The sequence below is a fragment of the Motacilla alba genome, chromosome 2 (assembly GCF_015832195.1).
Source record: "Motacilla alba alba isolate MOTALB_02 chromosome 2, Motacilla_alba_V1.0_pri, whole genome shotgun sequence".
Lineage (NCBI taxonomy): Eukaryota > Metazoa > Chordata > Aves > Passeriformes > Motacillidae > Motacilla > Motacilla alba.
In genome coordinates this window covers 99,432,264-99,444,480 of record NC_052017.1, presented here as the reverse complement: position 1 = coordinate 99,444,480, position 12,217 = coordinate 99,432,264, and positions in this window count along the sequence as shown.

The window sequence follows — 12,217 nt, the reverse complement described above, 5'->3', positions numbered from 1 at the left end:
AACAAATCATTCAGCAGCAGTGGAAGGAGGAGTTTCCATTTTCTTTTAACCCATCCACCAGGCACAACAATAGGACTATAGGAAGCTGCATTTAATATGCATGCTGTGTTCACATAGCAGGACTAATTCTATTCCAAAGAGGAATAACTGTTGACACTAACTCTGGGTTTCCATGGGGTTTGCTCCTGAACTTTTAATTTTAAAATGCATTACAATGGTGGGTTTTTGCTTCTGTCCTTTTCATCCCGTTATATTTGCACAGTGAATTTAGAGTAAAATGGACGTAAGTGTGACCTTTCTTGTCACAGAACAGGAAGGTGCATGTTTCACAACATGGAGAAGCTGAATTCTGTATCAGCATAGTGAATGTTACTATTTCAATGACAAAACAAATCATGTGCAATTTCCCTTGTGTACAGCTGCGAAGTCCATACAGGTACCACAGTGCAGCCTGGTGACAAGGCAGCCAGAGAGACCCACTTCATACAGGTGGTGTGGGAATTGGCCAGTGAAGGCTCTTTAATTGCAGTCACTTCTATGCAATTATTGAAACCATTATATCATACTGAATACTGGAGTACATACCCTTACAAACAGCATTTACACATTTATCACCCTCTGCAGCCTTTTATGCACACTGCTACTTCATGTTGCCTACTGCACTATGCTTCTTCAGTTAGCTACTGACTTTTAGTTTTACTAAAAGCTAGTGTTTTTTTAGTGGGCGCTCAGGGTTTTTATAATATTGCTATTAAAACTTTTGTTTTCCAATTCGCTGAAACAAAAGGATTCAAAATTGAGGTCTGAGTCTTCCTGCCAACACTCACCAGGATGAATTGGATAAATTGGTGGAGTTGTACCTCTTTTCAGGAGAAATAAAATAGCCAACATTTTCTCATTCAGGCAGAATTTTCTATCTGGCCACAGAGGGGAAAAGCCTCCTTTCATTCAGCAATGCCTGGTTTGCAACATGGAACATTAGTCAGCTCCAAACAGGAGTGTTTTCCTCCTCCAAGCACTCACTATCAAAAGCAGTGCTAATGGATATGTGACCATACAATTTGGGAAAAAAATACTATTTATATACTTAATACAGTCTTATAATTCAATATTAATTTAATGCTGGAACAATACTATTTTTATTTTTATATGCATATAAATGATAGATATAGATATGATAGATAAAATTGAGTCTGGAATTAGTTTTTTAATACAAATTATTAATACAGAGGCTCACAAAAATTATCTTAAAATTTCTCAATTCTTGTGTCTCCAGCCACCTGTCACAATCAAATTCAAAGTGTTAATCTGTGGAAAGAAAAGCATTTATTCAGAGATGTTTTCTAAGATAAAAAATTTTGCAGACACATTCTTTGCACAGAAAAGATTATGTTAGGTATTAAAGAGGTCAGCAGGGAAGGGATAATCTTTATCACATTAAGCTGGAAACCTCTTAAAGTGTGAAAGGTCTGTGTCCTTCAGCAGTGCTTTTCTTTTAGCCAAAAAGATGCCATGGTGGTATTTGAATTTGAAGATATTTGAGAAAGTGAAGCTGTATATGAAAGTGCACTGTTGCTGTATGAGTGATGCAGCAGGACTTGGAAATACTGTGACATTAGTGGTCACTTACAGGACCCTGAATTGGCTATATTCATGGTGGAAATATTGGTTTGTTCTATATGTAAACACGTACATCCATCAGGTGACACACAGCCAGGATTTCTGGAGACACCAAGTGATTCTAAAGCCTTACTTCAGTGGTCAGCATGCCTCAGGGCTACACTTAACACTTGAGACAACAAATATTTTAAGAACTCTTTTAATGTAAAATTCAGTCATTATTAGACACACATATAGAAATTTAGAAATGTGATGTTGGTTTGTCCATGCTTTGCACCTGGTAAAATGGACACCTGTTCGTAAAATGGACAAGGCATGCAAAATTAACGGACTATTAATACTTTACATTCACTTTTCAAACATTGAAATAAATATACAAAGGCTCACCAGTTTCCAAAATTTAGGAGAAAAGCACTGGAGATTTGTTTTTCAGATGCACTCTATCCCTGCACTATTTAATCTATACATAAAAGAGCACTGGGAGGAAGAATTAGTCTTACAAGATGCAACTTGACTTCAAAAGAGATTAAGGCTACTTAATTACACCAGGATATCCCCCACTGATTTGCTAAGTCTGTAGTAAGTCTGAACCTGAGTGTACATCTGGAAATGGACAACAAAACATAAAAGTCATTATAATTCATGTAGACCTCCTAATAATTCATATACAATTTTCTTATCTAAGACATCCTTCTGTAATTATTATATTGGAAGCTAAGAATAATTACTTTTAAATGTTTTATACAGACAAGGGAGAGATGGATTTTACAACTAATAACCTTCTCTAAATCAAGAAATCAAAGACTTTATTAACTCATCATATAAGCATGTGCAATTTCAAAGAATGCTCTCCACCCACTGATATCGGCTGAATTTAAGCTCAGCTCCATCATGCACAGATTTCATCATGGAAACATAATTGAAAAATGCAAAAATATCCGTGTTGCAGTCTTGTTTATCTTTTGCAACATGATGCTTTGTTCTTTGGAAACTATAATTTCATCCTGTATCTTATACAAGTTAAAGAGTTTCTGGTTCTTTTTTAATGAGTGCTACAAATCAACCATCACAGAAATCATTAGACCAGCGTGCATTTTAGAAATGTTCTCAAGTGAAGCTTTCATTTTTAGAAAGAAACATGCACTAGCAATGTTACCATAGTAATAAAGAAAGAAAGAATATCTGTGTGGTTCTCTGTGTAAATAACTTTACCCTGGACACACCTCTCAGTCTAAACAAGGTCTGTGAGCACATGAGCTCAAATGAATGCTCTGAGTCTGCCAGTTCCTGAAGAGACTGAGAAGGAGTAAATCCACTCAGGAGGTAGAGTAGTCAAACTTCACACCCAAAAAAAAGGATGCTCAGATGATATAAACACAAAATGACTCATGCTAGCCATAGAAAAGAAGAACTTCATTAAAACCTCCAAATTTTGCACAGTTCCTCCCTTCTCCCCGCAGACATAAATGCAAAACCCAGAGTTTCATTGTAATTATGTCTCCTTTGAATTCCACTTCCCCTTTATTCCTGTAAATCAGGCAGTTTATCTTATTAGCCAGCCTCACAAATTCACTGTCAGGACTTTGAGTACACTCAAAGGGTTAAGCTGGCCACATGCAAGGCAAAGGTGACTCGATCTGTTTTGAAGAAAGGTCTGGAAAACGCTACTATGAGGCTTCTCCCCATGGGAGTGGCTTGAAAGCTGAAGCTCTCCCTCTCAAACCAGACACTACAGGTCCATGGAACCTGATAGAGGGCACCTACAAGTGCAGTGGGGACTGGCTGATGTCAGTCTGGTGCCACTTTTGATTGTCTGAAATGCTGTGATCTGGGGATGTTCTTAAGCATTGGGAAAAGGCAAATGTCACTCCTGTCTTCAAAGAGGAAAAGAAGAAGGGACCTGGGAACAACAGGCCAGCCAACCTCACCTCAGTCCCTGGGAAGATGATAGAGCAAATACTGCTGGAAACCACTCCAAAGCACATTAAGGACAAGGAGGTGGCTGGGAATAGTCAGCATGGATTTATGAAAGGAAAAGAATGTTTGACTGATCCGATGGCCTTCTGTGGTGTGATCTGTGCTTGGGATTGCCCCAACCCACGTGCAGGACCTTGCAGAGAAATAATTCATTGCCAAGCAGAATGTCACACAACAGGATAGGTAAGACTGAAAGGTGAGGATTGAATTTTGAAAAAGGTGGTAATTTCTTTCTGACTCTCATGAAAACATTGAAACATCTTCAACATAAGTGCTGTAAGTACATTTAATCTATCTCAGTCCTAAACTATGGAAATGACCAGTACTATTGAACTGTAGCTAACATATTGTTCCTTTTTAGCCCCTTCCTTGCATACTGAAATCTCTCCACAGCCCCCTCATCCAGTGCAAGCCAGTCTTCTTTCTCAAAACCTTACTCAGACTCACCATTCTCGTAAAAACTCTTAAATATACTTTCACACAAGATCCTCCCACCTTCTTATGACAGACAACTGCTCCCCACCATTAAAACAAGAAGGCAACTGAAATATTGGGAAAGCACATTCCTCTTGTTTGAAGCACAGTATGTTGTTTATCTAATAAACTATCATTTCAAATAAGGGTATCTTCTTATATACTCATGAAGCTGCTGCTGTAGCATTTTCAGACCATCTGATCTGCAACCCTGCCAGAGAGCCACTGTCACAATGCTCAGCCTGATACTACGAGGCAATGAGGAGCCAGTCCTACCCCCACTGAATGAATCAAACACTTACTGCAATCAAACAGGTAAGATCCTATGTTCCAGTGCTTCCATTCTGTGACATCATACCTTGAAAATAGGAACTTTAAAAAGAAAACAGAAATCCAAACCCTCAAACAGAAATGAAATGCTTGATGCCATACCTGAAAATCTGCATATGTAGCAAAGCTGACATGGCTTTTGTTGAAAAGACCGGACATTTCATTAGCAGCAGACTATTATTGCCACAGTTTCCTTCAAGCAAGAGTTTCTCACTGATTATCTTTCTTCTGACCACTGTCACTCCTACTAACATATTATAGGCCTTTATTATCTCCCTGTTGGCTTGAAAAAATAAAATTGTTTTAAACAGTTTCAGTTCTGTGCATTCATCAAGAAAAAGAGCTCACTCTTAACACAGAGCCACCTGCTGACAACCAGGTATATTCACACATTAAGCTTGAAATATCTCTGTTTCTGGGAAAACAACACTTCTTGGCACTTTTTTTTTTTTTCTCTTTATCTGTATCAAAGGGCTTTGAGGGACAGAAGTTAAAAAGCAGGTCATTAAAAATAAACATAACCATGCAGAAGGCCTGTTGAATTTTTAAACATTTGTAAATCTGCACAGATTTGAGAGCAATGTTTATTTCTGCTTGGAGCTGTATGAAGAAATAAGAGAGGTGCATACACAGGACAGTTCCATCTCTGTTTATTTCCTCCTCAGAGCTGTAGGGAACAAGTCTGCCAAAACCTGATGCAATTATTGATCCAGCAGCATTTGATCCCTTTCTGTTCCAGTCATCCTGAAATGTCTCTGGTGGCTGCGTCAGGCTCTCTTTTCATCCCTCACCACCTTGCAGCTCAGGGGCTGTGGAGCTGTAACTTGCCCTAAATCGAGTCCTTCCATACACTAAAAAAACTCTTTCCTGGAGACTGACTCAGCCAACCTGGCCTGCCAACAGAGGGCAGCTCTAGGCTGGGATGGGTTTCTGTTCCAGGCACCCGGACCCACTCATCTGTGATGTCTTCTGGATGCACACTGCCACACTGGAGCTCCCCCATCGGTCCCACTCAGGCAGCCAGAGAGAGAAACAGGCCGACCCTGCACCTCTGGCATTGCTGATGTGCTGCAATATGGAAGCACAAGAGGAGCCCTTCAAAGCCTTGCCCTACATCACTCCTTGAGCTCTGAGAGAGGAGTGCATTTCTGATGATGCATCCCTTTGGTTAAGGCTTGTCAAGCAACGCACGGTCACTGCACACTTAATGCTCTTGTGAGAGAATGTGTGTCAGGAGGGAAAGACTAAACACAGCATCTGAGACAGGGAGGATTCATTATGAAGGATTGTGGGTCTACATGTACCCACTGTAAGGAGCAAAATGCACGTTTGGCACTGACAGGGAGAGCCGGCATCACAGAAAGGCATGTGCCATGCAGAAAAGCCAATTAGGTATCAATATAATTAATGTGTGGCAACAGGGTAAAGTGCTTCAGTTGTATTTGTGGAAATAACATGAAATACAACCAATCTCTACAAGGTCGTGCCAGGGACAGCAAGGAGTTTTAGAACAAAATGTCAGATAGGCCTGATAAAGTGCTTCCAAAAGGAGAAGCAAATAAGCAGTGTCTGGCAGACCTCAGCAGAAAGGGACGAAGTCTTCACAAGACACCTGCAGCCAAGAGCCTTTAGAATCCACTCTGAGCACATCCAAGCTCCCAGGTCCGTAGTCAGCCCAAACATAGCTTGCTCCAAGGACCTCTTCCAGGGGATGCATCTCGGAAGGCAGGCAGAGCACATATTTCATCTGTATCCCTCCCCTCTACACTTTCCCTAAAAATTGAACTTAACTGGCATAAAACTCAGAGTTGAAACAGGCTGAACTTTTACCTTGGATATGCTAATGGCAGCATATTGTGCATATAAAACCATAGCCTGATCTCTCCCCTAGTAGTTCCCGAGAGAGACTACATCAGCCTTACTTTCTTCTTTATTTTTATAAACAAACAAGAAAACCCCAACCCCAAAACATTCAAAAATTATGATTAGGCCAAAGTTAAGCTGAGAACACTGTTGAGACATAGGCCTTGGCTGAGTGCCCACCAAAATCAATAGGAGTCTTTCTATTTACTTAATGGGTTTTGGCTGAGCTCTGAGCGAAGGGGGCTGGGAAGGTGGTAGAATCTGTGCTGATTACCCACTAACAAAGATGTGTTTGATATAATCTGCTGCCATCTGTCTTTGTTTTGCTAAACCACTCAGCTGGGCCTAAACAGAAAACCCATCAGCTGAATAAAGAATTAATTATTGAAAGAGTGATCCCTCTGCATTTCTCACCTTCTGCAAGATTTATCCCCACTGACCATGTGGGAGATTTCCCTGCATGATTACAGCAAACCACCATGGCACTGAGCCCACGGCTGTCACATACATGAGTGTGTCAGGCAAGCTATAAAAAAAAGTAGATTTCTTCAATCTCAAAGAGCTGCTGTAAGATTCCTTTCGTATCTGTTAGGACGAATGGTTCAACAGTGACCACGAGATGAGGCTGGCAGCCCTGTTACCTCTTCAGTGTGTTCCAAAGTGATGAACAGCTTAATTTCTCAGGAATCATCCAGACTTACTACGGATGCTCTAGCTCCACCACAAGTAAAAGGCCGTAGTAACTTCATGCTCCAAGGAGTTGTTACCCACTCTAATTGGGTTTATTGGACAGATCATCCGGTGGCCAGAATCAATCCCAAGAGAGTCACATCTGTGTGGGCTGGCACAGCCAGACCTGAGGGTATGAGGTGTGAGGTGACAAGTGTCGGAACCCAGGACATCCCTCTGGGTGCCCTGGATGGCCTGAGCCTCTGGCAGGGGGCTCTGAGACCCTGGCATGCAGCCAAAGACACGTGGGGTTTTGATCTCAGCCCGTGGAGCAAATTACCAAGTCTGTATGAAGAATTACAAGCCACACAAGTTTAGAAAGCATAGTAGAGATAATCACAAAGTGAAGGGAAAAATTTCTGAGTGCTGTACAAGGGGGTTTTTAGACTCTGTACAGTGGGGTTTGGATTTTGTACATGGGGGTCTGAGGCTCCAAGATGGAGCAATCAGGGCATGCCTTGTCCTCCTTCCTTCTTCTTCCTAGCCTCCGTGATTTGGGTGATGTTGGCACTTTTAGATTGGTTTAGAATAGAAGCTGACTGTCTAACATAGGTGATAGCTATTGGAATGGAATTGTAAATACAGTACACGTAGTTTTTATATAAAAGGTAGCACCAGCCTCGGGATCGGGCAGAAAGTGTGCAGAGTGTGCCTTTGGCTGACCTGCTGAGCAGACCGCAGCAGCCCAGAAGAAAATCTTAAGATAACTTACAATAAACAACCTTGAGACTGGATGACTGAAAGCTATTGAGTCTTTCTTTGAAGGCACGGGTTGGAGCAGAGACTTTTCCACCTTTCGGGGTCACCCTGACCTGGGACAGACTCCGACAGACAAGGACTTTGGAGCTGAGGTGGCCAGGGGCAGGAAGCTGCAGTGGTGGAGTGAGACTATTCATGTCTGGGAGCTATTGCCCTCACAGCACAAACCCATTCTCCTCCTGCAGCCTGACCTGCCTCAAGGCAGTGCAAAGACCTACTAGAGTCTGAGGCCTGACTGGATATTTTACAGGGACAGGTACAGAGGCAGGCCAGCTCTTGTCAGAAAGCATTTAGCTTCTAAATCAGGCTTAGACTCCAAATTAGATCTGATAGGAACTTGACTTGCGGCTTGCAGCTTACCAAGAGTGTTTTTGTCTAGAGAGCAAAGTACCTGAGCAGAATCTAAAGTCATAGCAATATTTTTCTCAGTCTGTTTCAATCTGTGATCCTCAAAAATTTCCTAGTGGAGCTGCTTTGGAAATTTCACATGCACATAGATTACTGTGTAGCATCTATGAATCTAGTTCCTGTTCTTGCATACCTTAAAAATGACTGTTCAAGCTCGCAGGTGAACCCATAATAGGCAGAAACACATGGATTCAAATGCAGTGGGACCCTCAGGAAAGTCACCTATTAACCTGACTGACTATTACTGCCTTAGTCTTTGTTTTGGACCACACCAAAGTACAAGAATTGTTATTTTTAAACTCTGAAAGAATGCCATGTAAGACATAAAGATGCTCCTTGTCCAAGAAGATTTTTTAAAATCTAGCTTTTTGATTAATTAGTGCAGCTACCAAAGAAGCATGAGCTCACAGTTCAATCTGAGGCCCAGTAGTTCTGGAGTGCTGCCTGGAGTCTGCAGCTCTTGAAGCCCTGCTGTAGAAACTATAACATGGCTGTGTAGCTATGGGACAATTCCACAACTGACAGCCTCTCATTTTGTGATGAAAAGCCTCATAAAAGGAAATTTCAATGCTTGTAAAAATAAAAATTCATATTTCTTCTTCAATATTTTTTTCTTCCTGTGGGGAGTATCACTAAGCAATAAGAAATTGTAAAGATATTAGAAATTATTGAACAAAATAGTGATTTAGTTTTATTTAGAACTTATTAATCTTTGGAGTTCCAACTTTTGAAATATAAAATAAAATATTTGAGATTATTCTTGGCATGATCGGATCATAAACAAACAACAAGTTTCTAGTTCATTATCTTCAAAAACCTCCTGGGCAATATTTCTGTTTTTCATTACTGTCACCACACGGATGGTCTCCATAAGTCAGCTTTTAGCTAAATGCTGCCCACAAATATGTGCAATTCATTCACATGTGCATTATTGCAAAGGGGGCAAAGGAGGGCAAAGCCTGACATTGGGATTTTAATATCCCTTCTAGCTATAATGCCTCTAAATTTAAATTTGTGTGTCGAAGTATTTCACACCACTGGGACACTCTTGAAAGGGCAATTTTTCCTAAGTGTTCCTAAGTTGTGCCCACCCATCAACACTCTCTTGATCCTACTGTTAAAATAATTGAAAACCAAAAGGAGCAAAATAAAACAAAATACCCACCCATGAGATCTCAGAATAAAGAACAAGTTTTTTCTGGTCCAGATAATTCACTGCAGTGAAAGGTTAGTTTTTAGTTCAAACAGAGCTTTCAACATCAGGATGTTTGCTGGCCACAGAACCATTTCCAGCAAGTTTCAGAGGATTTTCATCAGTACAAAAAAAAAGTTCCCGTCTTCTCCACAGCCATGCAGAGCAGTGAGATCACCTTTAGGAGGAGCCTCATCCCCTCTGTACAGCTAACAAAAACTCTCGGTGGCTGCTGCAAAGCTGTCAGAACTTTACCTCACAAAATATGGTTTCACTAGCAAAGATTCTGAAAAAGAAAAAGAAAAAAAAAAAAAAAAAAAGCAACTTAATGAAATCTATTCCATAATCTTTTCTCAAAATATTCTGCTGTATATTAACCTCTTGTGATGGATGCTTGTCTAATTTGTTCTTGAAAACTTTAAAGGATGGTGCAGTATTGGTTAGCAGGAATATTAAGAATGAACAAGCAAATCTTTAACATAAACAGCCTGACAGAAATAAAACAGAACCAGAGGCAGTGGAGATAGAGATCTGCTGAGTAGCAAAAGCAGTTTAGAAACAAATGTTGTTATTTTGAGGACACAGTGAAGAACAGAAAGTAGGTTCTCTATGGAAGGGAGAAGAAACAAATTTGCTTAGGGGTGAGCACGAGAGTGCTTCTAACAGAAATCAGGATCAGACTTAACTGAAAGCAGGAAAGGGCAGAAAACTGAATAGAAGGCCAGCTTTTACAAATTTAAGCCAACCTTTCTAATCTTGCTACCTTTGTTGCTAACACTGCTGTAAATGTGTGTGCTCGCTTCTTTCACTCCCCTCTTGGGCAAAGGAAGGTGAGGTAGCACCTCATTAATTTGCATCATTAGTGCACTTTATTCTGCATTAATCTCATCCATATTATTTGTCAGAGCCTTGAGAAACAGAAGGAATGTCCAAACTGATCCTTAGTGTCTGGACTTGTCCTTTGTGTTATTTGACCACTGGCCCAAGAAACATCAGCGTCTAATTGACCTCACATCTTCAGTCAGCAATTGAGCCCAGCACTCACCAGTCACCCTAGAGGTGAAAAGTTTCTTAATGGACAACCTAATTCTACACTTGTACATCTAATTCTCCCTTCCTACAGGTTAAGCCTCTGTGGGCACAAAGAAAATGATATTCCATTCTTCTTCAGAGACGTCTCTAAAATCATTGAAGTCCATGATTGATATCTCCACCCAATCTTCCCAATTCCCAAACTTCATAGCCCATATACCATGTTCTTTTGGATGCCAGATCATTCCTACTTTCCTCTGAGTTTGTTCCAGTCTGGCATTATTTTCTCAAAGGGCGATAAGGAAAACCTGGCCTGATACTGCAAGCTCATCAAGTGAGGTTGCACGCAAAACTATTTCAAGTGCCTCCTCCTCCCTGTTAAACGTGCCAGATGCAAAACTTTTTCAATAGCAACAGGACCCCTGTGAGGAGTTACTTAACCAAACTCGTTTAACTTGAACTGCAGTGGAAAAGTAACACTTGTGGAGGCAGTCACTGCACTCAGCAAGGGGACAGTAAGAGAGTAATTTAGCAAGAGGGATTAGCATCCTTATTTAACTCTGCCTCTAGTATTCACTCCCTTCAGTGTCAGCCATGCACTTTATCCCCTGCATGATTAATATTTTCAGTGATGTGACTGAAGCAAATGTTGTTAAGTTTTCTGGTCTCCTCACTTCAGCCTGTAGTTTGTTTTCTCTCCCTGTAAAAGAGTGGAGTCTACCTCTTACAGCTATTGTCTTTATACTGGGTGTTGTCTTGTCACAGCAGTTTTTAATGACATCTCATTTGATTGCCCTGGCCTGCCAGTTTTGGCACCTGCTCCTGGTTTGTATTCTTCCTCAGTAGGTTTTGTGCAAATCCCAACTGTGTCCTGTCTTGCTACTATTCAAAGATGCTTCTTGCTCAGGAGCCCAGCTGCTAGGTCAGTGATTTTACCCATCTGATGGTTTTACTGCTCCTTGCAGTAAAAGAAAAAAAGGGGGGGGAAAAAAAGAGTAAGGAGTATTTGTGCAGCTCGTAAAACTACAGCTAATACCCTTCTGTCCTTTTCAGATGAGGACAGTCTTTAAAAGGACATGTTTTTCCTGTTACACTTGTACATCTATGTTTGCATTAGTTAGGCATCTGTGTTTGTATTAGTTACAACAACAATGCAAATTGAAGCACTAATGCTGCTGGAGGAGCTTGTCCTTGCAAAGCACACAGCTCCTGCCTCAGAGCTGTGGCAGGCCTTGCATGTCCCCTGGGGGGCTGCTGAGCAGTGACTGTGCTGGTTGGACATCTCTGCAGAGAACTTTGGGGACAGCCATGTGACCAGAGAAAAACTGAGCTTCTGCAAGACCAAAATTTCCACTCCTCCAGACATTTGTATCCCAGGCTGTTCAGAAAAATCCCTAAAGTTAGTGCAATTTCCATAAGATTTCTAAGGGGCACTCTCCCTTCCTTTCCACAGACAGAGGAGGAGACAGACCATCTGACAAAACACCTTCTTCCTTTTCTTTCTCCACAGCAGGAAAAGCTGCAGTATACACACAAGTTTGTGACAGTGGGCAAACTGTTGTCAAGAACTCCTTAAAAATGCATCACTTTTCAGACTCAACATCAGCTGTGCCCCACAATCCACCACAAGATCTAAATCCAGGGGAAAACTGGCTGTTCGGAGACCAGTGCTCAAGAATTATATACTGCCCCTCACTTCCTGCTCTCTATGACATGTTGTCAAGGACTAATTGCAGAAGAGTAACAAAACCAAATGCCATAGGAAACAGGGGGAAAAGGGGTTAACATGAGAGAAGGATGCCTACAACACCTGCAAGTCCTAAGCAGCTTGAG